Genomic DNA, 26,105 nt, shown 5'->3' with positions numbered 1-26,105 from the left:
GAGTGCCTTATTAAGAAAAAGGAACAAGTAAATGCCCCTCAGAATAATTTGAAGAGTGTAGAATACAAAACGGGATGCACACTTGTACCACAGTTATTGGTAGTAAAATAAAAGCCTGTTACATGTCATCCATTACCTCCAAGAAGATGAGTATCACGGAATCAGCACTGGAGTAGGGACAGTAAAGTCTACAAGGTTGTGTCATCATTATCTCTACGGCGTTCTGCTATGACTCTATTTGTATTACTCTTTAGATAAGAGAAACCATCCACTACCCACTAATTTGCAATGATGGACAAGTCAGGGATAGAGACATCTAGATCCTGGTGATGAATACATAGAATTGCTTTAGGAAGCCCCTGCTCACTGTGTGCAGTGGTGATTTTTTGGGTAACATGAATAATATAAACCCAGATATAGATATTGGGATTCAAGTTGAAGATCATAAAAACAAAGCAGTCAACCACTAGTTCTTACCTGTGCCTCAGACCCTAATGGGTGATCCTATCTCTACAAATCCTCAGAAGGCAATACAGATTACACTGCTCTCCACCAATTCTCCTGAGTTCCTGTCTCCTCATGCCTTATATTCCTCTCTCTGCCAAGCCATATCACTCCTGTCTCTACCTTTCTAGACCTGGAATTTAAGGTATGAGATCCCAAGTGCTGAGATCACCTATGTGTAAGCTGTTTCTCCTTTAGACTGGATATATTTCATGTAGCTCCGGCTGGCCTTGAATTAACAGAGATCCCTCTGCCTCTGTCTCAACCACTGCCTGGCTCTGTGACTGTGACGACCTTTGCATTTGACCTCCAGTGGCTTTATTAATTCATAAATAATATATTATCACAGTTTTTTTATCCTTTTGTTTTCTTTCATTTATTGTGAGTCCAGACTCCATATATTCTGTGGGGAGAAGTGATCTTTTATGAGACATGTTTTAGAAAAGGTGCTATGTACATGTGTGTGGCCACTAGAATGTTGTGTTCAACTTCATTAAACACAGAAGGGAGGTGTGAGTAGTTTGAGATCTGAATTCTGTATTCTGTAGTTAACAGTTTTGTTCTGGAGTTTCCAGTTACATATTCACATATGAAAATTAGTCATTCTATTATGTAGTATGGTCAATTATCCCTCTGGGGCTGAAGTGAGGAATCAAGAAGAGAAGTACTGATATGCTCAGGGTGAAAATTTGATTGCTATTTGTATCCTGTCCAGAAAAATACCAAAATAATTGCTAAAATATAAAACATCCTGTTCTCACAAATGCATCCTGGCATGATTTTGGTGACCTTTTCTTTGTTAACATGCTATCTTTTGAGTTCAGAACTTGTTTTTGTTTCTGGTATTCAGAATATAGGGTAATTATACTAATTAGTAAGAAGACAGGGAAAACATCAATATAAATATTTGTAATATGTTTCAAACTTGCCTGACACAATCCTCCAGTCATTCTGTAATATTTAACTTGAGACTACTAAAAACTATCTGTGATGATGGCTTAAAGATTTTGAGAAATTGATATACATTGAAAATTTAAGACATAAAATAAAACATTAATGGCTCCTATACTACCAATATCATAAGTATAATATAAATGAAAAATTGAGTAACAGGTAAATGATATAAATATACAAGATTGTGTATCTTCCCATTCAGGGGGATAGAAAATGCTCCAAGCAGTTACATAATGAGAGTAGACATCAAGAGTGAATTGTACGGGTGATAAGACTGCTGATGAGCCAAACAGAGATCAGAAAGGCAAGTGAGACCTTAGCAAATAAGGGAGACCCCAGCCCATACAGGCCAGGAAGGACAGGGGTTGGGATCTCCAGATAGATTCTAGCAAGGCTGTGACCTGCCCTATAGGGTGTGGAATATAGAAGACACTATTGCTATTCAGTTCATCTTCTGTATCAGTCAGGGTTCTCTGGAGGAACAGACCCATTGGATGGAGAGTAATATAGATGATAGATAATAGAGATACAGATATATGCATGTGGATTTGTTGGATTGTCTTACCTAAGAGACTGAGTAGTTCAACACTGAATATCAACAGGAAACTCAGAACAGTCTGACAGCTTTTTACTTTTAGAAGCTTCTACTTCAGCAGTACACACCTCAGACATTCCTTGAACACATGCTAATAAGTCCACATGGAAAATGTGATGATATTACAATCCAACACCCACATGCCATAGCAGTGAGAGGAGGCTAGTTTTCTCTTCTTTTGCTTTCTTTCCATCTAACCCATTGAATAGTGGCTTCTGCACTAAAGGTAGCCTTTTATTTCTGGTTGCTATCCAACATGAAAGACTTGTCTGGGAATACTCTTGCAGACACTCTCAGCAGTACAATTTGTTAAGTGTCAAGCATTTCTCAATCCAGGAAAAGTGAAAAAACCAAATACCACACTTTCCAATGTAGAGAAACATAATCATTGATTCCTCCCTTCTCTCCCACACTTCCCAATAAGCCCTGAATATGCCACACAGGAAAACAATTGACCCTGGAACCTGGGAATCACAGATGCAGAGCTTGGACCTCTTTGTTCTGAGAGAATTGTTTGGGATGAGCTCTGAGGGTAGGAAGGTCCAAAATACCTTATTATATAGATTGTTTCTCAAATTCATATTGTGTCTATAAGTAGACATTACATGTGGAAAACACAATAATGATCTTATAGAAATTGAAATTAGTGTGGTAGTTACCAAAAGGGTAGGAAGGAGGGTGGGAAATGGGGATGGGTCGTAAGTTACTAAGTGAAAATTAGCATCGAGTTCTATGATGCTCCTGCATACTACAAGAACTCAAATATTGACAATATATGGTCTATTTCACAAAGCTGGAAGGAAAGATTTTAAACATTTTCAAACAATATGTTTACCATGATCTAAATATTATAAAATATGTGTATGTATTCTAACACAGGATACTCTATAAATACAAGTAGTTTTTTTGTGTATCAATTCAAATTGATTCACCAAAGTATGCATTCATTTGGAGGGGCCTTTTTATCTATCTGACTTGATCTGATGGCTGTTTAAAATCTATACTTGTTTGTAATATTTTATTTCATTTTTAAAAAATATAAAAATGAAAACCAGATAAAAATAATTAGATGGGAAGAAATTAATTTAAAGACTTCATAATACCTGGAATATTAATATTGTGTGATATAAGCCCAGGAAATACATTCTATAGCTTGTGACATGATTCTACATTTAAAATCTCACAGAAGTGCTTGTTGTTGGGAAGTATTTTTTGATTTGTTGATAATTATTTGCCCAAAAATCTCATCTTAGGAATATTTGTTAGATGGATACACACAGAAGAGGATGAGTGAGTGACAGTGGTGAGGGCTTCAGAGCTTCTGGTCTGTAAGTGGTTTGAGGAAAGTGAAACAGGATGAGAATGTGAATCTCACTTTAGCTAGAGCCAAGCACCACACCAGTTACTCAGGAGACACTGGGGCAATCTGGAGACTCACAACTGACAACACCAAGTGGGATTCTTTTCCCCTCCTTTAAAAAAATTACCTTTAGTCGGGGGAAGAATAGAGGCAAGCAGGATGAGAGATGCCATAATAGAGAGACAGGGAGTTGGGATTGACATATGAAGTTGGCTTGTTTCTAATTTAAATTATAAAATATAAAAAAGAGGAAAATTACCTTCAATTCTCTTCTCAACATATATCATATTTATGGAAATGTTTGGCTGCACTCCATGGTGATGTACTATTGCAAAGATAGAAGAAAATCCAATCCCTGCTTTAAAAAGCATTTATAACTTACTAGAAATGCTTTAAACCAGCATATCAGATATCAGGTTAACATATTAATGCAGTTGCCATCTCTGTGACCCCTCCCACTTAGATTCAAATTCTGCCTCCAGGGATGACACTGTGTGATCATGAAACACAATAATTAACTTTTCCTTTTTTCAGAGTCCTCATCCTTAGTGTAGAGAAGTCAGGGGTTGGGGATATAGCTTGGTATGTGGCCTGTATCAATTACTTACATGTAATACATGTAATTAACTATTATGCTCCCAAGAACTCTTTATTCTGTTTTTTCCCCTTTGACTTCTTTTCATTTCTAATTCTCTGCTTCTTCTTTTAACCAGCTTTAGCTGAGTATCAGTTTATGTGTCTACACATGGCTCAAACGACACCTTTGCCATAACTTAATAATTGTTACTAGATTTACCTAGACATATGCTTCCAGCTCCCAAAGACATTGCTGGATAGTGTTACATTCTCAGCATCCATAGATAACCTAGAATCTAGAACAGAAAATAAATCTTACACAAACACAAAAAAGCAAGTACTTCTTGCTGCATGAAAAACAATGACGGCTCAACAGAGATGTCACAATGTCTAAGAAGAGGACTTTGGCAGACTACTTCCCAAAGAAACTTTAGATGACTTTTGTCTTTGTGAATTGTCAGCTGTCTGGCTAACCCTCAGCCTTCTTAGCTGAGGATGTAGTTTAAGAGGCACAGCAAGAATCTGTAATTTAGGAGTTGACTCCATTTAGAAGGACCATCTCTGCAATGGGGTATTGGTAGATGCTCAGAGTAAATGGCTAAGTGAGGCAGGACTCCCAGAGCACACTCATGTCTCCAGCATGAATCATAGTGACTTGAAGACCCATCTGTATGCCTAGCTACCAAATGGATATCTGGGAACATCAATGTTCTATTTCGTGATAGACACATTAAAGTCATCCTAGATTGGCTTCAAACTAGGTAAAACAAAATATTAATATATCAAAATACAGACTGGCTATTCACCGTGAGTAAAATGCAATAGGGCTGTTTGTTAGGTTTAGCAAAACATCCATATAGGACATCTTACTAAACATAAGTATAAGATAAGTAGTAATGAATTTGAATATAAATACAATGAGAGTTTTGAGACATATCAATATTACAGATATTCTGTGGTAATTTGAAATGCAAATGGGTACCTTGTTTTAAACTGATAACTTGATTTGTCAGTCTCAGGAAGAACATATTCCAACCATAATATTCTGCTAAAATCTAAAGTATTAGCACTCAGTGTTCTATAACCATGTAGAACATTTTTTTTTCATAGAAAATCTTAAGACTCCTTACTTAAATGTCAGTTTCCTCCTGGAATATAGCAGTAATCTAAGAGACAAAGGGAAATGCTATGATGATTCTGTAATGAGTTTGTGATGTTTGCCTGCATTTCTTTATTCTGTACTGTCCTGTGGAGTTCTTTGGTGTTTAGTGAGGACCAATACTGTATTTAGTTAAATAAAATTTGTGTTTATAAGTAGAGTTCTGAATGTTATTGTTCATGAAAAATAGGAGAATATGATATTAGTATCTCAGTTCCTTTTTCATCTTTGCTCTGTGAAGTACTTTATTTCTAGAAATTAAAACAAGAGACAAAGCTCTTTCTCTGGAAGAAATGAACAGAAATCACTATCCAGGTGTTGTGCAGCTGACATTGGCCCCAATCCAATACTTTTGTTGCTTTCTTCACAAAGTGACAAAGAACTTTATTATTTTATTTATTTTGAGAAATTTCCTTTGAAGAGGCCTAGTAACCAAGATATTTTGTTTTCATGATATTCCCTGGAGAATGGCAGTCATGAAACATTAAACTACTGCCCACCCATGTACAAGAGATCACATCTGTGTTGCTGTCTGTTAAAATCAACAGTCCCATTCCCATATCTTTGACTGTTGTCACTGAGGCCACACCCACGGTCACAGATGTGTTCTGCTATTAAAGCTGTACACAGGTTCTTAGACAATGCACCTTGTATTTCATACATCCTTTATCTTTTCTCTAAATCCATCCCAAATGTTGGTTCCATTTCGTTTATTATTTTTCTTCTTCTTTCAATTAATATGCATTCAATTGTTTTGTACATGAGGTAATTTAAAGAATGAGACACATTTGGCTCTTCCCTGCTGCTTAGCAGAAGGACAAGCATAGAATGTGTGCCAAATATACAATTTGTGAATGTTTTTACCCTGTATTTCCCAATGCAAGCTAGAAACGTGTTGGAATGTGCATTTGTAAGTGATGAGTCTCTGAGCGCAGAGCTGTGGTGATGATGATGTTCTACTCTGCACCTGTCAGGATGGTAGTGTGACAGACTCTTCCCACCTTTCGTTATCACTGTTTCTAACTCATACAGTCTCACAGACATCTCTCTTCCTCAGGTGATTCTGTCAGTCAAGAATGATGAATGCTCACTGGCAAGAGCAAGAAGAGCATATATGCAGCAGAGTTCCAATGAAAACTCATAGGGCTGATGTCAAATGTTAAAGTTTAAATCAAAACAATGCATTTTCAATATATAGCTACTATTTATGTCAAAGACAATTTAAGAGAATTTCACAGTCTATAGAAAGTATTAAGCTGTGTTTTTATAGGTGCAATTTGATACAGCTTTGCAAATATATTAATTATTGTTGTCATTTGGATTTCTTAATAGCGGATAAATATTTAAGCTGAATGATACAAAAACTTCATTCACATGCTATATTTGTTAAGAAAATGTTTCTTTTTTATGTATTTCACAAACTAATAGTTTTATAGTTAATAGTTATCACATAATTAAAACACTAGTAAAAGTAATAATTTAAAAGACTAAAATGTATTATAATAAAATTATAGAACACTCAAGCATATCATAATAATATTCACTAAATATGAAGCATTATATTTAGCCATTTTAGATTTGTAGTCATTTTGTTATTTCTTCAAATTACTTTTCTAATTGTTCAAGGTTGTTCATTATAATGAAGAAACAAAACAAGTTAGAGGCAATATTTTAAAAATTATTTTCTAAATAGTCCTTTAAATTATATTCAATCACTTTATAAAATTAAAAGTGTTTTTGATTATCTATCTAATTGGCAATGTACAAACCATCTTCGGGTTTCATTTGCTGCATCTTATTTTCTACTATATATTAAATTTAAGAATTAGGACTTCCAGCTGGCGAGGCCGTGCCCTCGTGCAGGGCCGGGCTTCTCTGGCTTGCTCTCTCAACTACTCTGGAGGATTCCCATCAATCTTTAAAGTGTCTCTGCTGAAACCATGACCAGATGAGCTAGAGTGACCACCTCGAATAATAAGAAACCCTTGTCTGCGATATCATGGGAGGACATGAAGGAAGGGAGCCCCAGAGAGCACAGACCAAAGCCTTCCAAGGCATTGGCAATGTCAGTTCAGTAGGCTGACCCTTAAAAATGATACCCCTCAAGCAAAACATAAGAAGAACAAAAAGAAAAAAAGAGTACTTAAATGAAGATGTGCATGGGTTCATGGAATACTAAAACAGAACTCGCCGAGGCTTCACAATGGAGAGTTGATAGCAACAGACAGCCGGGAAGTACGGGAAGAAATTGCAGTGGCCTTGAAGAAAGACAACCAACGAGAAGAAAGACGGTTAAAAAGACAAGCAGCAAAGAAAAATGCAATGGTATGTTTCCATTGTAGAAGACCTGGGCATGGAGTCGTCGATTGCCCAGCTGCACTGGAAAATCAGGACATGGGCACTGGCATTTGTTACCGCACGAGATTACGAAGTGCAGAGCTAGCATAGACCCTGCTCTAGATGAATTTCCTTTTGCAAAATGTTTTGTCTGTGGAGAAATGGGGCATCTGTCTAGGTCCTTCCCTGAAAATCCCAAAGGAGTCTATGCTGACGGTGGCAGCTGTGCACTCTGTGGCTCTGTGGGACATTTTAAGAAAGATTGTCCTGAAAATCAGAATTCAGATCGGATGGTCATAGTTGGTCGCTGGACACAGGGAATGGGTGGAGACTACAAAGAAGTTCTGGATCTGCCCAAAGCGCCTAAACCGAAAACTAAAGTACCCAAAGTTGTTCGTTTTTAATAAGAGTTGATATGTTGTTAATTACCACCTCACTGTTACTTTCCATAGTAGATCTTTACAGGTTAGAGCCGGGTGCCTGTGGAGGCAAGCCTGTATCATCGGCACCACTCTGACCTTGGTGGAGTTACATTGCCTGTATTCTGTCTATAAAGGAATACAGGGTGATTAATTGTACTCTCTAGACTCGTGTGTGTGTGTGTGTGTGTGTGTGTGTGTGTGTGTGTGTGTGTATGTGTGAGTCTGCCTGCATATGTGCTCATGCGCGTTTGAAACAGATTCTATGTTTCTATGTAGCCCAGGTTGGCTTCAAACTAGTAATCCTGCCTCAGAACCCTGAGAGCTGAGATTACAGGCATGTGCCAAAGAACAAAATTTAACACACAGAACTTAGACCTAACTGTATACTTGACTGAGTCATCTCTGTAAATGTAAATTATGTATCAAAATTGATCACCTATAAACAAAGCACACAGCTTCAAGTTGTGACTAAGTAAAATTTTGTTATTCTTAATTCAGAGTAACTTATTGTAATAGAAATTTATATGTTGTCACAAAATCTGTAATTTTTAGTATGGAATAAACTATATAAGCTGTTAAAAATTAAGAATTAGTAAATTTCTTAAATTTTAAATTTCACTTGAAAAGTCTGTGCATTAAATGAAAGTTTGCTGAAATTTTTGTTGCCTTATTTTTATTTAAAAGATTATTTTTTCATTTTACATAACCACCCCAGTTCTCCCATCCACCCCTGCTTTCCCCTCTCCCTTTTCCATCCCCTATCCACTCCTCAGAGGAGTTAAGACCTTCCTTGGGGAGTCATCAAAGTCTGGCATACCAACTTGATGCAGGACCAAATCCCTTTTCCCCACTGTATCAAGGCTAAGCAAGGTATCCCACCATATGGAATGGGCTTCAAAAAGCTAGTTAAAAATTTGCTGAAATTTTAAGGACCATGTACTTAAATAGATTAGCAAAAAACTGTTCTGCTCCCTAGTCTTTGCATCAAGTACTATGAATTAAATCTGAAAAGTGCAAAATTTGCAATTAGGTAGCATGTGGTAGACATTGTCTTTTTCTCTCAACATTTTTATTTATTTATTTTTTAACACTTTTTGTTATATATTTAAATTAGAAACAAGCTTGCTTCCCATGTCAGTCCCAGCTCCCTCTCCCTCCCATCCACACCCTCTTATCCCCCACCAGGACCCCCAGCCCCCCACCAATTCCCACTCCATTCCCCAGGGAGGGTAAGGCCATCCACTATGTGTATAGCCACACTATTTGTAATAGCCAGAACCTGTAAGTAACCCAGATGCCCCTCAACTGAAGAGTGGATAGAGAAAATGTAGCATATGTGCACAATGGAGTACTACTTAGCAGAAAAAAAAAGCAATGGAATATTGAAATTTGCAGGCAAATGGATGGCACTAGAAGCAACCATCCTGAGTGAGGTAACCCAGTCACAAAAAGACAAACATGGTATGTACTTTCTCATATATGGATTCTAGACATGAATCAGGGGAGTGCCAGCCTATAATCCCACTGCCAGAGAGTCTGGGAAACAGGAATGACCCTAAGAGAGATATGCATGGTACCCTAGAGAAGGTGGAAGGAGGCAAGATCTCCTGAGCAGATTTGGAGCATAGGGAGGAGGGGAGAGGGAGTCAGGAAAAAGAGAGGGGGAGAAGAGAAGGGAGAGGAGGACATGGGGGAGCAGGAAGGTTGAGTTGGGGGAAGAATAGAGAGCAGGATGAGAGATACCATATAGAGGGAGTCATTCTGGGTTTGAGGGGAAATCTGGCACTAGTGAGATTTCCAGAGATCTACAAGGATGACACCAATCGGCAAACTAAGTAATAGTGGAGATACTACCTTAAATGCCCCTTATCCTATATACTATACTAGAACATTTTTATTTTTATTTTTAAAACTAATCAGACATACACCCACACACCTCCAAATCCACTAACGGATGATTTCAAACTGCTAAGTGAGACATGCACATTGCATAAACTCAAATACAATGTTTTATGGAGTAGACTGACATTCCTGTCAGTGATACTGAGGCCCCTGTTAGTCAAATAATTACTAAAAGTTGTACATTACTCTTACCAAATATTTGCATTTGTCTGTGTGAAATACATGCACACTCATGTGCATACTGTCATTTGAATGTAGGAGGTATTATCTGTAAATGGTGTCCTTTCCTATTCTTTTCATGTTGAATACATTGTGAGCATCCTTAAGAAGGGAAAGGTTTCCTTTTTAGTCTATTTAATAAAACTGATTTAATTTTACCCATTATAGTTAGGAAGGATCCTGGTATGTGAAAGTTGCATTTATATTTATATAAACCATATAGTTAGTTGGTATATACAGTGACTTTACTAGTTCACAGTGACGCTAATATTCTGAGAACAACTATGCCAAGATTCACCTCTTGGTTGCCTTGTTTATGGTTTAGGATCCTGTACACTCTCTGTAATGGGACTTTTCTGGAAATCTGCTCCTGTATTCACAAGTGACATGAAATCTTAAAAAATTTTCCTGTTGTTATAGCTTTTCCTTAATTATCTGAAATACAAGATTACCCTCTAAAGTTTTTCTTTGAAATAATTAGAGACTCTCTTTTTTTATAAAACAAAGCATTTAATTGAGCTTACATTTTAAGAATGTTAGAGGCCATGATGGCAGAACGAAAGCATGGTGGCAAGAAGAGCCGCCGAGACTCACATCTTAATCCACAAGCAAGAGGCAGAGAAAGAGCATACTTGGAATGTCACAAGTTTTTGAAACCTCAAAATTCACTCACAGTGACACACTTTCTACAACAAGTGCATTCCTTCTAATTTGTCCCGCAGTGTTACATCAAGTGGAAACCAAGTATTCAAACATATGAGCCTATGGGACTTATTCTCATTCAAAACACAAACCTCCCCAAGTTGACTTCATCAGTGAGTATAGACTCTCTTTTTACTTTTTTTATTTAAATTAGAAGCAAGCTTGTTTTACATGTCAATACCAGTTCCCTCTCCCTCTCCTCCTCCCTGGCCTCCAACTGACCACCTAGCCAGACAACACCTAATCAATGTTTTCCTATTGAATGTGTCAGGGTGCACATTCAATATACTTGCCAATTAGAATAATGGTGGTTTACATTTCCCCCTACACTAGTCTCCTGCCTTGCTGCTGCTTGCTAACACAGCTGCTTACTGTCCCTAGATAGAATAAAAACCTGATGGTGTAGAAGCAAGTCAGTATTTAGAAAGTGACTGCCAAAAATGTGTGGTATTCCTGCAAATGCTTATCAAATGGGAGCTAGAAGAAAGGGAGCAAAGCACCTAAAAAGAACAGTGAGAAAACAAGAAAAATTCAGATAGCTTATAGATCCTTCCTCATGATTCTACACATCATCTTCTACTCTCTCTTCCACTTTAATACTTGCAAACAAAACATACACTTCAACCAGTGTATATACATATATATGTATGTGTGTTTGTGTGTGTGTGTGTGTGTGTGTGTGTGTGCATGTGCATGCACATGCAAAGGTCATGGGAGGAAATTTGACTTCAACAAAGATATGACTGAATCGTTGGAGAGACATCTACTTTACCTTTGTAAAAGGGCAGAATGACTTATATGAAGAATATATTTTAGGAGGTCAAAATATAAGCAAGGTTGAAGTTGGTAGCAAGATGATTGGAGGAATTCCCAGTTTAGCTTGTCTGTATTTGGTTGAAATATCAACTATGGATTTGAGTATGTTAGTATATAGTTAAGAAGAAGGATGACAAGTGGAAAATAACATTTGAGAGTATACACATGATTTCTAAGGCAATAAGATAAAGTACAGTTAGTAATTCTCAAACTTATATGTTCATTAGAAAAATAAATTAGCAATGTTCAATACACAAATGCAAGATCATGGAATAAAAATATCTGGGAAACTCCATTGCTGGTGGGAGTGCCAACTAGTTCAGCCACTTTGGAAATCAGTATGGAGATTCCTCAGAAAAATGGGAATAAACCTACCACAAGACCCAGCAACTCCACTCTTAGGCATATATCCAAAAGATGCCCATTCATACAACAAAGATGTCTGTTCCACTATGTTCATAGCAGCTTTATTTGTAATAGCCAGAACTTGGAAGCAACCTAGATGTCCCTCACCCGAAGAGTGGATAGAGAAAATGTGGTACATCTACACAATGGAGTACTATTCAGCAGAAAAAAATAATGGAATCATGAGATTCGCAGGCAAATGGATGACACTAGAAGAAACCATCCTGAGTGAGGTAACCCAGTCACAAAAAGAGAAACATGGCATGTACTCTCTCATATATGGATTTTAGACATAGATCTGGGGAGTGCCAGCCTACAATCCTATGGCCAGAGAGTCTGGGAAACAGAAACTTCATTTAGTGGCTGATCGAAGAAGAGGCAGACTCCCTTGGTTAAGTACTGAGCTGAACTCAAGAAAGCCAGTAACAGAGAGGGAGGACTGGTGATCAAAGGGATTAAGACTGGGCTGGTTTAACCCCAGAAACAGCTGACTAGACAAAGGTTAACTCTTGAAACCCAGGCATCAGCCTGGGAATCCAGCATGGGACTGATCAATACCCCCTGAATTTGGGTGTTAGTGAGGAGGCCTAGGGAATCTATTGAGCCTTGGGCAACAGATCAGTACCCATCCCAAGTATACACACGGTCTTTGGACTCCCATAGAACAATGTGAGGTGCACTCTTACCCTGAACTCTTGGGGAAGGGTCTAGGCCCTGCCCTATATGAAATGACAGACTATGGACACCCCCATGGAAGGCCTCACCCTCCCTGGGGGAATGAGGGGATAACGGGGGGGGGTTTGGGGGAGGGCACGGGAGGAGGGGAGGGAATGGGAGAGGGACCTGGAACTGACTTGTGAAGCAACCTCGTTTCTTATCTAAATTTAAACTGGAAAATAAAAAAAAGAAGGTTAAAAAAATATCTTGGAAAATATTGAGGCAAGGTGACTTTTTGATAATTGACTCTGGTGGTCAATGAGGGTTTAGAAACATTGTTGAATATAGAATTAACCCCAGACATGTACAAAGAAAAAGATTAATGGTGAACACATTGAGATTAAATCATGGATGCCTGTATTATTTAGACATTTAATCAAGAATAGTTCTGCAGTAATGAAAACAACTGATCTTGAGATCACAAGTGATGACAGACCCTGCGGACCTCATAAGTCTGTCATTATCATTTACATGGCACAGTTCTCAACATAGGCTCTGTAGAGAAAAGCGTGGCTAGTAGTCATTACTTGAAGACCCTTGTATCTCTTATATATACTTTGGACAACTTGTTTTAAATTGTCAATTGTTTTAATTGTCAATTGCCTCTTAAACCAGTAGATACTCACCGAGAGACAATGATCTTTAATAGATATTTCACATCACATATAAAATTAATTTATAGTGAGTTATAGACCTAAACTTGGGAGCTAAAATAATAATGCTTCTTCAAGAAAACACAGTCAAATATCTTAGTGACATAGGAATATATTAAATGTTTTATAGCCTGAGAAATGACAAAAAAATGCTGTAAGTTTACCTTCCTCAATTTTCCTTACCAAAGACAGTGTTAGAAAATGCATGGTACAGTCACTAGAAATATTTCAGGTTCATATCTCACTCCCAGTGTTGTCATTGCCCAAACAGAGATCTGTCATTCAGAGGGAATATTTATAAATGTACGTGAGCAACATGCAACTTGTTATAGAGTCATTCTCCCTAGTGTCTGACTGTTTTTCAATCTACTCTAGTGGATTCAAATAATCCTTTATTAAAGTGGGTAACAATAAAATAAGATAAAACAAAAAAGACACATCAGAATTGGACAAAAACCAAATCAAACAAATGAAAAAACAAACAAGACAAAATAAACCAGAAGAACAAGAGTCCATGAGAAAGAATAATAGAGACAGACCCATTCACCTACTCAGGACTTCCATAAAAACACTGAACTTGATAATATATTTACAGAGGACCTGGTGCAGACCTGTGTAAGCCCTGGGTACACTGCCGTAGTCTCTGCAAGTTCACATGTTCTTTGGTCATGCTGATTTAGATGTCCTTGTTTCATTGGTATCCTTCATCCTCTGGCTCTCACCTTTGTGTCCCTTCTTCTATAGGGTTCCCTGAAACCTGCTGGAGGGATTTGATGGAGGCATGCCATTTAGGACTGAGAGTTCCAAGGTCTCTCTTTCTCTGCACAATGTCTGGCTTTGGGTCTGTGTATTTGTTCCGGTGTGCTTCTGATGATGGCTGAGCAAAGCACTGATCTAAGTATATAGAAGAATGCCATTAGGAGCCATTTTATCACTACCTTTATTTGAACAGCAGTATTTGGTTTTACCCTATGTCCCTGTGCTCAGGGTTTTGGTTATCCAAGCAGTGTTGAATATGGGTCCCATCTTGTAAAATGGGCCTTAAGTCAAATCACTTATTGGTTGGTGACTCCCACAAGCCACCATTGCCCTAGCATATCTTATAGGCAGGGCAGCATTACAAGTCAAAGGTTTTGTGGCTTGGTTATGTTTACATTTTTCTTTTGGTAGCCTTTAGAATACCTTCTTGTACCAAAGATACTAGAACACTGGGATTAAGGCTCTATATAGGCACCTGCTCAACTTCTCTATGTTCAAAGATTTCTGTAGATACCACTTTCAACAATAGAGTCTTGCCATCATTTTTGTGAAGAGTACCTGTAGCCTTGATAACATTCTTGGTAGTTTGGGGAATACCATGGAACCCTACTAGCTACAACTCAGTTGTATCCCAATCCAAATACTGAAAGTTTATTTGGTGAACAAGAGATGACCAGTTAGGTCTCTACCTCTACTATTATATGGTAATTTCAGTCAGATATATGTATATATGTATATATTTTAACTGCATTAGGTTCCCATATTATCTCTCAAATTTTAACTGTCTCCATGCTTCCTACAATTTTCAAAATTGAAGGGTGACTACACACACACACACGTACACACACACACAGTATTCTTAAATTAATCTGTTTCCCATGGCTGATTAACTACTAGTTATTAGTAGCTTAGCGTTTTTTGCCTAGCCTCATTTAGCAGTATTTCTTTTTATTAGAAGTTGGAAAGTCTAACTAGTCTTTTTTTAACTTAAGTGGTGAATTAATGAAAGTATGCTCCATATTTACATAAGTGATTGTAGAAATCATCAGTCAACTACAGAGAAACTGGATATTACCTTATTTATATCCATCCTTTGGTTTTTACAACCTTTTTCTTCCAGTCTTCTTCCTAGTATCTAACATTGCTTCTCTGCTAATAACCACAAAATTTACAACTGTAGGCTTAAGTTCAATTATGTTTCACTAGAATAATTCAAAGTTTCAGCTGAGAGTCTCTGCATCAAACGTTTCCTGACATCTCGTGTTCCACAGGCTGAACAGAAAACCAATTGGGAAACTGTTTCAGTAGTCCAAATGAGATTCATACAGAAGGAGACAAAGAGGTGACACTGGTTTAATACACACTGAGCTTACTTTTTGTAATCTAGTGGTTTAGTAGAGACATGGTGACACCAAAGTGCAGATATGAAAGATACAAGAAACATAATGTAGACTCACTAGTTTGCAATTTAAATTTTAAAATATTACACAAAGGAAGTTAGAGCAGGGATATCCTATATGATTGAACAATGCTGTTCCCAGGGTACATGAGTTACTAACATAGATTACCTCCCTCTGAGTTAATTTGTTGCTAATTAAAGAGTGATTTGACACAAATATATATATATTGTATTTGTAAAGCAATCTATTTTTTCATGGCTGATTAATTACTATCTATTATTAGCTTAGTATTGTTTTTTTGAATAGCCTTAGCTAGAAGTATTCTTTTTATTAAAATTTGAAAAAAAATCTAGCTAGATATTTTCTTCAATATTATTATATTCAGGGAGGCTTCAAAGGTTATCAAAACAATGTAGGCTACTATCATTGCTCTGATTGCCCAGTGTAACTAGACAGTATGACCCTGTTGTTAAAGACACTGGTAGTCTGAAACTTCTTATATGATTAGCTTACATGACACCAGAAGATGCCATTCAGGCTATTGAGCAAATGAGGCATCAATGGTCTTACCCAGAGCTAGACCCAGGAAGCTGCAAGAGTGATCAGCTTGGCAAGATATGCAGAAGGATGTGATAATGTCATGGAAGTTATAGAGGTAACCAACCACTTTCTGCTTGCTCTACTGAAGAGTACTGTAAATCTTGCCTAAAGCCCATGACTGTGGAGATCATAAGTACTTGAAAGGAGTTAACTGTTGTTGATTTACTACTTGCTGTCAAATTTTATTCTAAATATTTATAACCATACTCATAGACTTGTTTTGCTCAAGCGATCTTCTTTTTTTTCAGAGACTCAAATGATAAATTCTGAGCATAAATAACTCTGAGTGTTCATCTATGGGCTGTTGAAAATATAAATTTGAAATTGTGCAAACAAGTTGGGACATCATTCCTAAATTTGATAGAGTCTGCCAGCTTTTGTTGTAAGGAGTTTATAGAGATTCCATTTTTATAGCAATATTAAGAAAATATATCTAACATCTTAGTAAGGAAGATTATTCTAATTCTAATTATCTGCTTATCTTCATGTTCTTACCACACATGTCTTTATAGTTCAGCATTCTTCAATTCTCTACCATTGTACAATGAACCTTTGCTTCTTTTCTAAATATCATCTCTTTTGCCCAGTTTTCTTTCCTCCCCAACCTGACCATAACCATGTGACTGTCATCTGCAACTCACAAATATTCTAATAAATTAAAGGAAAAGAACTGACTTCTTTAGATGAAAGTCTAACAATCTGGGTAGTGAAGGGGGAATTGAGTGGGAGTTAGGGGAATTGGGGGGCAGGGAGTGAGGGAGGGAGAGGGAGTTGGGAGTAACATGTGTAAAAAGTTAAATAAAATAAAAAGCAATCTACAAATTACTTGTTAGAAATTTCATGCAATAAAATTTTATATAGCTTTATTCAAAAGCAGAAGACAGAAACTAATTTTTCACACATAAGTACCTGGAATAAAGGAGACAATAATTGTAATATTTTATGTAAACCTGAAGAGGAGATTTATGAGTCTTAATTCCTTGTTAACATTGACACTCTGGAATCTGTGAGGTGTTCTCAGGTACATGTTATGATAGAGAATGTAATTAAGGGAAGAATTGTTTTTCACATTGTTATTTTAATCAGAACCAATTTAAGGTACAAAACCTATTTCATTTTTGGTACTCACTAAGTTGTTTACTTGACACTAATTAGTTCCTAGAATTGAAGTATTCTAGAAAGAAAGAAGGATGGAAGAGAGGGAAGGAGGGAGGGAGGGAGGGAGGGAGAGAGGGAGGGAGAGAGGGACAAAGGAACAGGAAGTCAGGAAGACAGGAATGAAGGAACAGGAAGGCAATCATGAAGGAAGGGAGGGAGGGAGGAAGACACTTAAAATTATGAACCTTCCAGACAAATCACTTTATCGTGTAACAAAATGAGTACATTCATGTAATAAAACCAAAGAAATGTTTTTTAAAAATAGGAATATTCCTGTGTATAAAGAATTGCAGGAGGGAGGTGGGAAGGGAAGAGGGGGAGAATATGGGTGGAGGAGAGCAGAAGGACTGAGACTGAGGAGGAATAGAGGAGGGCAAAAAAGGAGATGACTTGATAGAGGGAGCCAGTACAGGCTTGGAGAGAGGTCGGGACAGAGGAAATATTAGGGGACCCACAGGGATGACCCCAATTAAGAATCTAGGCAGTGCTGGAGAGGCTGCTTTTAATGCCCTTCCACTATAATGAAATTGATGACTTGGTTACCATTACTAGAGCCTTCACCCAGTAGCTGATCGAAGCAGAAACAGGCACCCACAGCTAAACACTGATCCATAATCCCAGAACCCAGTTGCTGAGAGGGAGGAGGGATGAGCAAAGGAGGCCAGGGCAGTCTGTGGGAGCTCTATCAGAGGATCCAGTGTTTATCCCTAGATCACAAACAGACTTTGGGAGCCCATTCCCTGTGGAGGGATACTATTGCAAATCAGACACAGGAGGGAGTCTTCCCCAAATGATGTGATGGCCTTTGATGATTCCGGTGGAGGGCCTCACTATCCCAGGAGAGTGGGTATGGGGTGTGTGGGGGGGGGTCAGTGGGGAGCATGGGAGGTTGGGAGGGTGAGGGAATGGGGGGATGAATATGCACATAAGATTGCTTCTAAAATAAATTTTAAAAATATAAAAAAAGAGTTGTAGGCTTTCAAACTAAAATTCACCATGTGTCTTTAAGGGGAGGAAGCAAACCCTAATGGATCTAGCAGTTATGAATTATTATTGTCTGGCTAGGGATGGAGAGTGGGGATTAAAGATATCTTTGAGGAATAGGATGCATGTCAGAAATATTTCAAGTCTCTATGACTGAAGAGCAAACCTCAAGTTGTGTGACAAGTGCTTTTCCCATATAAATTTGGATCTATTTGAGGAAGCATAGATAGAAACGTTTCCCAGAAAGAAAATAAAAATATCTGAAAGGCAAGTATATAAAGTCTAGAAAATGTCTGATCATTGTAGCAATTTAGTACTTACATATTCATGTGTATACCATGTTTTTAATAAACATTTGCTAAGTAAGCTTAAGTTTTAAGTAAGTTTGGTCTAAAATGAGCATGAATCCCACTGATCTCTTCAAGGCCATCTTTCCCACTAAGCATTCTCTTAATACATCCATGCTTAGCATATAAACCAGTGCCCACACTGTTCTATATAAATTGGGTTGATTTACCATTTAAAATTTATTTATTGATACTACCAAAAAATGCACACTTCAATAGTGAGTGACCAAGGGTCTCATGTGGGTAGACTGCACAATACAATGTTCTGAATTTATGGCTTATTTGTAAGACCTCAGTCACCAGAAATTATATTTGTTCATGTCTGTAGCTAAAAAGACAGAGTTGCACACACACACACACACACACACACACACACTCACACACACACCACATACACATACGCACACCACACACACACCACAAATATTTGTACTTCATTCATAGACATTTGAGATAGTTTTGTGGATTTCATTCAATTTGTGTTACTGAAAATTAGACACCAGATTTTAGCTTGAATGTCTTAAATAAAAAGTAAAGAATCAATTATGATCATTTGAAAGTGTTTCATCAGTTTGCCTTTCACTAGCCATACTCAGCTTCCATCACCAGGCCCTTGCCTCTGCTCATGCGTGCACTCTAATAGTTCTGATGAAGCTGACAAACAATGAAGACTTCAGCCTTCGGGTGGATTTCTGCCACCAGTTTCTAATGTGCATTCCATCCGGGACTTTAGTTCAAAACCCTTCCAGTTGTCTTATATTACTTAATGCTTATAGGTGCATCTTTTGATGGACTTTAGACCAGAGCTGTTTCTGCGAGTCTTTTTATGAAGAACAATTAATCTAGGTCCTTTCTTCCCATATGTCTGTTGTTTTAATAACTACCTATTATGGAAACATGGGAGAGAGGATCCATTTTTCCCCCTCTTCCCATCTGCTATGAAGAGAATGACCACTAGTTGAAGAAGAACCTTAAAAATGTATCTTTCCATTTTTCAGTGTTTTCCCAGTATGACGTAAATGTTTTTAAATAAGTGTGTAAAGCTAGTGGGTTAGGGAGATTGCTACAAGATTACATCTCCTGGCAATGTAGGAAGCTACACCCATAATGTCTCCCTTGTATGACTGCTCAAATGTGAGCTGAACAAGCATGACACAAGTGGGAGTATCAATATCCCATGAGGACTCAATCCTACATGAAGAACTAACATAGACATCTGAAGAAAGCAGGGAGCAGGCCCTAGAAACATATATACAAGTAATGTCATAAGGAATGAGAACGTTATATCTAAGAACATATTTATTGCTATGCATGATATAACTGTTAATGAAAAATATGCCATAAATTTGAAGGAGAGCAAGGAGGGGTGTATGGGCGGATTTGGAGGGAGGAAAGGGAAGGGAGAAATGTAGCTATACACTAATCTCAAGATTAAATAAATACTGGAAAACTATTAAGCAATATACAGAATTTAGCCATATATTTGAACTGGTATTCTATGACAGAATGTGTTGAAAGTAACTGGAAAATGAAGTATAGAGCACTTGTTTGACAAAGAGCATTCTCTCTAAATACAGGTAATTCATAGTTCACTACACATATCTTTTATTTCAAGATAAAGCATTACTATGTCGTAATTACTTTTGAAATAAAAAATGAATCAACTCACACATTACCTATTTATTATAGAAGAGACAAGCATGGTTTTCAAATAGATCAGATCATCTGTGAGTCAATTCTTCGCTGAGAGTTTTAAGTTTCTGATCAAGCCTCATAAGCAGTCGTTTTCATCTATTTGGGCACACATTTACACCCTTTCGAGGTTCTACTTGTATCAATTTAAATGAAAAAATCAAGTATTCTCTTGTATTTTGACCAAATCAAATTCTGTCTTCCTCTTCCCTTTAAGAAGATGATCTAGTTTCATTTCTAAGTTGTGTGCGTGCCTCGACCATCCTAGAAAACAAACACTTCTCACAGAAGTAGGCTCGTCCCTTGCGCTATTCTGACTAGAATATGGCATCTTTTATAATCAAACATTCAAATTTACTCTACTGTACCTAGTAAAATACTTAACTTTTATTAATATTCCTTTAAATTCTCTTTTCTCCAGTTTTGTCAAATGCCTTAAAGTACCTCTTTGCTAAATTAATAAGTAATGCTAATGTTAATAATGGTTCATTAGTTAACAAACGTGTCTGGTTTTAAACATTACAAGTCATTAGTAATTAGAAATTAATAATTCCAACAAACTGTGAAACATTTCTTGGTTCTTGACTTTGACTAACTCATGAAATAGGAATCCTAGACTTGCATATTAGCAATGATACCTTAGACAGAATTATGTAATAAAAATAAGTGTGTAATTTTCCTATATGAAAATGTAGACACCAAATACATCTTCTTCCTGTGACTAGTATTTTTGTTTGATTTGATAATCACATATAAATATTTAGCACACACCAAGTATTTACTTAAAAGTATTTGTGACTTTTTGAAAATCAATTAACTCTTCAAGTCTAAATTTTTTATCTTGTATTCTTTAAATTTTTAAGCCCTTTAGTGGATGCAGACTACATTCCTCTGAGTATAATCACAAGTAAGAGGATTCTTAGAAACTACGGGTTTAACCCTGAGATAGCCTATAATAGATATAATGCAATCTATGTATTTAAATACTAATGGGATCATTTGCAATTACCTCAGTTAGACATTTCACAATACCCTAGTTGAACTCAGCTGCACAGAAAACATTGCTACATTATAGAAATACTTGAAATATGACCATTAATAATCAAGCTATAATGTAAAAGAAAACCACCCATGTCTCATAAAGAATATCATGATTGTGTTCCACTGATTGCTTTATTTAGTTTCATCTTATTTTTATTCTGATATACAACACAAAATACAGTCAATCTAGCCTAACTGTCCCTCTTTATTGATCCCTGTTTGCTTCATGAGAGCATTGGATAATTGTGATAGTAATCATTGAAGAGATACACTTCAAGTCCCTTTTCATGTGTTAATTAATTTCAAGTTGTTTCATTTTATGTTCATAAAATGTTCTTCCTAATATGATAACAGAGGCATACCAAGTCAAATGGTGATGGCGCATGCCTTTAATCCCAGCCCTGAGTAGGCAGAGGCAGGTGAACCTCAGTGAGTTTGAGGTCAATCTGGTCTATAAAGCTAGTTCCAGGATAGCCAGAGCTGTTACACGGAGAAACCCTGTCTCGAAAGAAAATCAAAACAAAACAAACAAAAAAAAAACTTGGGTGCTTTGATGGCTAATGCAATCAGCTTGAAAGGATCTAGAGTCCCCTAGGTGAGAAGCTTCAGGGCATACCTGTGATAGAATATCTAGGTCAGTTTGAGATGTCCTTATCTTGTCTTGCTGAGGTTAATTCAGGTAAGAAGAGTAACCCTAAGGGCAGCACCCTTCCCTGCACTTTGGTTCTGTACTGTATAACAAGAGAGAATGAATAGCGTACCAGCGTCCATCCTTTCCTGATGTGGTTGCAATTGGTCAGTGTTCCTCGAGACCCTGCCAGCGTGATATGCCTGCTGGGGGAGACAGCACCCTGCAGCTGGGGGCCATAAGCAACACTTTCACTCTTGAAGGGCCTGAGTGAGAATATTTTGTCACAACCACACAGTTGTTCAGCAGAAATATAGTGACTCTCCTCTATCTTGTCTGTATCATAAATGTATTTGGACAAAAGCAAGAAAAATGGAAAACAAGATTGGCTAAATTAATGAGGCTTCTCAAGTTAAAAGTGCCCTGCAAATAACCAAATGACAATAGCAAGTTATAAAATATGGGCACTAAAAAACGATGTAGAATTTTATTAAACAATCAAATAATAATACTTCCTTAATCGTTACTTTTCTTATTCATGTGATTGTAAAGTGAACTATGTCAAAATCTTGTTTAGCCAGATAATTGATCATTAAGGAGTGTGAACCATTAGATTTCATATCCTTTGCTTTATAAGTAAATTACAAGTTCCTATAACATGACTAATATTTAAATGTGTAAGTATCTCAAGCTTTACACTTCTTTACGCTCAGATGAGTTCACTATCTTGAAAGATGTCAAACATCAGTATTCTTTCCACTAGTCAGCATCACTGTTGTCTGAGATAGAAGCTTAAGATTTTGTTGAACATTGAGTACAGACAATAACTGAGAAATGTATACAAGCCATTACCTAAAAGATTCATATGCAGCAATGCTTTGTAACAATACAAATTTGTATGTGTTGTATCATAAAATTGTCAGTTTCAGTGTTTTCTTGTTCATCAGTCAATTTAATTTATTGTTATTATTATTATTATATTATTTACATGAACATGTGTTGTATTTTTTGTGTTGGTGTAGGGACCATAGCACATGTGTGGTAAACAATTAGGGTTTCTATTGCTGTGAAGAGACACCATGACCATGACAACTCTTAAAAAGGAAAACATTTAATTGAGGTGAGAGCTTGCTGTTTTAGAGGTTTAGTCCATTACTCTCATGGTAGGGAGCATGGTGGCATCTAGGCAGACATGGCACTGGAGAGGTATCTGAGAGTCCTACATCTCTCAGGCAATAAGAAGACAACTCAGACATTGGGTGGTATCCTGAGCATATGAAACCTCAAAGCTGGCCCCCACAGAGATATATTTCCTCCAACAAGGCTATACCTACTCCAACAAGGACCCGCTTACTCCAACAAAGCTACACCTTCCATTAACGCCACTGCCTGTGAGATTATGGGAACCACTTACATTAGGACGACCACAATAACACAGTAACTTTATGGAGTCAGTTCCCTCCTTCCACCTTTATGTGGGCTACAGGCATTGACCTCTGTCACTTGACTTGAGAAGCATGTGCATTCACCATCTCACCGGCTCTCATGTTTTTATTAACTGCGAAGATGTATAATGGCTTTAGTAGGTTAACAGCTTCTAAAAGGATCTCTGATTCCAGTCTGATCCTATATCTGTAACATGAATAATAAAAGACTTAGTGAAGCTGAACATCAGAAAAGCAAAGCAGCCAGTCACTCACTCTCACCTTCACCTCAGACCAAAATGGGTGATCCTGTCTCCACAAATCCTCATAGTGCAATGCAGATTGCACTGCTCTCTGCCAAGCCTCAGACTGCCATCCCCTGCCTCCTCAGGCCTTATATTGCTCTCTGCCCAGCCACATCACTCCTGTCTCCACCTCTGTAGTGCTGGGATTAAAGGCATGTGATCCTAAGTGCTGAGATCACCTTTGTGTAAGTGTTTTTCTTTTAGCTTGGATCAATTTTATGTAGTCAGTGTGGTCACAGAGATCCCTTTGCCTCTGTCTCCCGAGTCCTGGGATTTAAAGACGCATACTATCACCACTTGACCTCTCTGGCTAGCTAGTATGGCTGCTGGGATTAAAAGTGTCTATTACTACTGCTTGGCTCTATTGTTGTGGCTAACTTTCCTTTTTGATCTCTGGTGACTTTATTAAATCATACACAATATATCACCAAATATACCCCTTGGTTTGTCTATCAGACACTGTTAGATGGATTCTTTTTGACAGTACCAACATTTGGAGAATTTGTGTTTTTATCTGATGGTGAAGCTGGAGGTCAAAGAAAGCAAAAGGTAATGGCTTAGAGATAGATATTACACCTGTTCTGGAATTGTATCCTCTGGGTCAGGGCTTGATTTCTGCACTTCCCTAGATATACAACACTGAACCTGCTCACCATCTGATCAAAGCCTGTGTGTCACAGAGTACTTCTGTAACAGATTAATTAAAAAATGGCCTGCTGTTTACTCCTAGTGGCTCAAAAACTAAATTTAGTCTTTTATAAATCCCAGGATGTTCATAGACTTAGACTATACCCGGGAAAATAAAACATAATGCATAAATGTCACAAATGTCCCCTGTGTAAAGCCTGAACCACACTGTCCATTCTGGCTTCCCCTCAGGTCTGCTGGAAATTGTTTTCCTTTAGATATAGGACACTTTTGTTTTGTTTTGTTTTTTACTTCTAGGCTGTTATTTAAAGCTTCAGGCGTTTCTTTTTGTGCGTTATGAATTATCTTTTAAATGTCTTTTTATTTCTACTGTGTGCCTTACAACTTTTCCTTGTATATAATGTCAAGTGTTAGGTCAGGAGGTTTCATTTTTCATTAATAAGTGGAAAAGATTGTTCTTTATTTTGATCATTGTTATTTTAGTACTGAAGGTTGCTGAGTATCACGATCTGTTTTTGAACATAGAGATTTAAGAGCTAGGATTGAAAAAATGGCAGCTCCTATCAAATAATCTCTAAACTCACATGCTCAGGAATATGGATGTAGGGTCTCATGCCACATTGGGGCTTCCTGTCTATTTCTTGTGGCTCTATTTATCTCTTCTGTAAAAATTAGAAAACATTCTGGGAGATGGAACAGTTCTTGGTTGTCACCACAAAGACAGTCTTTAGAAATATGTGATTACCAACAAAGATTTTTTTCTTACTTTATTGATTAAAAAGCATTTTCTTCCTTAATATGTTTTGCTCTGCACTCCTCTACAGTAACAGACTGCATTTTTAAATGTCAAATTTATCTTCAGATGGCTCATAACAGATGATGATGACTTTGAAGTTTGTATACACCTACATTTAGCTTTAATGGCATCAATTCCATTGTACACATTCGTGCATGTATGCATATATATTAACATATATAATTTAGAAGACAATAGAATTTTGCAATGTTTGGTATTTTTAATTAGGTTTTGTTTTTCTCTCAATATCAACTGTCAAATAGTTTTCTTAAACATATCTCCTATGTACTAGTTTGATACCAACCTTCACATTGTATTTAAGGTTAATTTACTTTTATCTTATTTTCACTAATTAATCCCTTTCCTATATCATCTTTTTCAATTGTATTTTATACTTGTACATGTTTCATTTATATATTAAAGGGTAGCTCATGAGTTTTTCATTTATACATGGAAAGCAGTTTCTCTTTTGAGTCTTAGTTTTTATTCTGTCTTCACAGTTGATATTTTAATGTTCAATAGTGTTGCACATCATCGTATTTTGGTCCTAGGGGTTGAGAGATGCATTTGAAAACACCCCCTTGCTGCCTTTTCTTAGAGTTCTCAGAGAAAGTGGAAGCAGGATGGGACACAGGTAGTTACATTCTTTTTTTTTAACATTTTTTTAAAATTTTAAATAGCTTGTTTTACATGTCAATCCCAGTTCCCTCTCCCTCCCCTCCTCCCGCACCCCCATCCCCCCCCCCCCATCCTCCCACCCTATTGTCAATTCCTTCCACATAGGGGATATCTAGAGTCTATCATTTCATTCAGGGTAGGGTCCAGGCACTTCCCTAAGAGTCCAGGCAGAGACAGCAATCCTCTTTGTGTTATGGACACACGATGTCTGTTAGTATTCGAGGGATAAACACTGATCCACTGCTCAGGACCCCATAGGTAGCCCAGGCCTCCTCATTGACTCTCACATTCAGGGGGTCTGGATCGGTCCCATGCTGGCCTCCC

The 26,105-nt window shown here is 37.3% G+C and overlaps 1 protein-coding gene and 1 pseudogene across 9 annotated transcripts in view; both read left to right on the top strand.

Annotated features, from left to right (window-relative positions):
- The window catches only part of Marchf1 (membrane associated ring-CH-type finger 1), a 789,032-nt gene that overhangs the window by 419,395 nt on the left and 343,532 nt on the right, over positions 1–26,105 (top strand). The window lies entirely within an intron of this gene.
- LOC121139144 lies at positions 7,089–7,986 on the top strand (annotated as a pseudogene).

Source organism: Mesocricetus auratus, unplaced genomic scaffold (genome assembly GCF_017639785.1).
Source record: "Mesocricetus auratus isolate SY011 unplaced genomic scaffold, BCM_Maur_2.0 Super-Scaffold_6731, whole genome shotgun sequence".
NCBI classification, from domain to species: domain Eukaryota; kingdom Metazoa; phylum Chordata; class Mammalia; order Rodentia; family Cricetidae; genus Mesocricetus; species Mesocricetus auratus.
Note: the sequence above shows the minus strand (reverse complement) of the source record. Positions and strands in the feature narration are given on the sequence as shown.